Here is a 2,051-nt window from a genome sequence, read left to right as displayed (position 1 = left end):
CGTTTGGTGATTTTCTATACCAATTATTTAACAGACACACAATAAAAAAGCTGAGGCCTCTCTTCCTTTGTAGAACATTATAATCATTAAGAGCATTTTAAAACATATTTGGGTAGAAACAGAGGCGTAGACAGAACATTTTTATCAGGGTGTCCAGGCAATAACCAATGTAGACTGAGGGGTGGCCCAAAGCGGATAAAAACCAGCACCTTAGGGTTAATCTACACTATTGCAAAAGGAAAATTAATTAGCAAAAAATCCATATATTCTAAATAAAGACAAGCTATACTTTCCTTGCTAACTAATAGATGCATATATTTAAACATCTGTAACTTCTAGATAAAAGGTATGGTGGATAAAACTCAGTTTTGAGTTCCTGGGTGTTGTTAGGTTTATTCTTTATAAATCATGTGCATTGTTACTCTCTTAGCCAGAGTAGAAGGCCTTCCTTCACATGGTGGATGTCAGTGTGTGTTCGGAGGTCATCTAATCAGGACAGCCTTTGTGTCTTTAAAAATTCACAGGATATGGGCACATCTTGGAGCCGGACTGATAAAGGAGAGCTATGTGTAATCTTGGGGTAAAGAGGCAAGATGCATGAAGGTCAGAGCATGGATGGCGTGTCAGTTTCTGATAGGGACAGCTGAGCTTCCACCTGATGCAACACATGGATTCATGAGGTATAAGGAGGAGGAGATGACCATGTTCGGGGCTCAATCTTTGCCGGACGCTCGCTGATGTTCTTTGAGCCCACAGCTGTGCTAGCTCCAAGCAATTTCTCTGTCCTGTAATGACCTGACCTGGAATAAATGCTTTTACTTTTTACTCCTGTTTTATAGTAGTTTTTTTAATGGTTTTACCCAGTTTGAGTTAAGAGTAGTAAATAACTTGCTACGGAAAGGAAGCTCCAAGGCGCAGCCGCCTTCAGGGGACCTAACTTCCTTATTTAACAGTGTAAATTATTTCCATTGTCAATACTTTCCTACTTGTGTCTAACTTGATATTTACAAGCACTAATATCTACATAAATTTATTATTTGAAATGTTTTTATTAAAATTGTTATTTATCTATGATTTTAATGAAGACTCCTAGATGACTTGCAGAGACATCATCTTCTCTTTACCCCATATAACACAAAATGTATTTCTGAAAAGAGCAGGAATTCTTTATATATATCATATTTGATATTAGTTTAATGATGTGTATAAATAACCACAAAAATGTAAATGTTTTTAATATTACACTTGACAGTATTAGTGCTCCCACCATCTGTATTGTGGCCACAGGGGGCCCCCCAATCTAGCTCCGCCCCTGGGTAGAAACTGTGGTCTGTACCACTGGCTGGACTGACGAGCATCAATTAGTTGAATTACTAATATTTAGGCTATTTGTGTTTTAACGTCAGATTCCAGTCATTTTAATTCAACACCAAACAATGATCACTATTCTTTAGATATCAAATTCAAACATTAAGGATTTTTTTTATCTGTTCTGAAACAGCCAAATTAAATTTTAAGTCAATAATGACACATCTCAAAGACATTGAGCTGGTGTAATAATGTAGGATTCATTGTATGGTTTGATGGTACAAAGCAGCAACTTAGTTTACTTATTAATGGAAATAAACATGTCAGCTTAGACTTGAGTAAAAAAAACAAAACCAAAAAAAAAAAAACAGAAAACTGTGGTTCAACAAAGAAGTTCCATGTTTATTTATTTATTTATTTTTATTATTATTTTTTACTTGTGAATCCCACTCATTTAGAACAAAAGAATTTAGTTGTCTTCTCAGCATCACCCCTGTACAGGATATTTCACATTTTTGCAATATTCTGCAGATGAAAGGAAATTCTAGAAACCTCTTTGATATGGGATTTAAATGACAGGTCCTGATCAAAAACAACACCAAGATTTTTTACTTTATTTGAATCTTTTTAATCCCATTCATATTAAAAGACTCTGATCCAAAGACTATAACTTCTGTTTTGTCTGCATTCAGAAGGAGAAAGTTAAGAGTCATCCAGGTTTTTATGTCTTCAGACATGCCTGT

The sequence above is a fragment of the Cyprinodon variegatus genome, unplaced genomic scaffold (genome assembly GCF_000732505.1).
Source record: "Cyprinodon variegatus isolate N-32 unplaced genomic scaffold, C_variegatus-1.0 Scaffold506, whole genome shotgun sequence".
In the NCBI taxonomy this organism is placed as follows: Eukaryota; Metazoa; Chordata; class Actinopteri; order Cyprinodontiformes; family Cyprinodontidae; genus Cyprinodon; species Cyprinodon variegatus.
The sequence above is the reverse complement of the archived record's forward strand: the minus strand, read 5'-3'. Positions refer to the sequence as shown.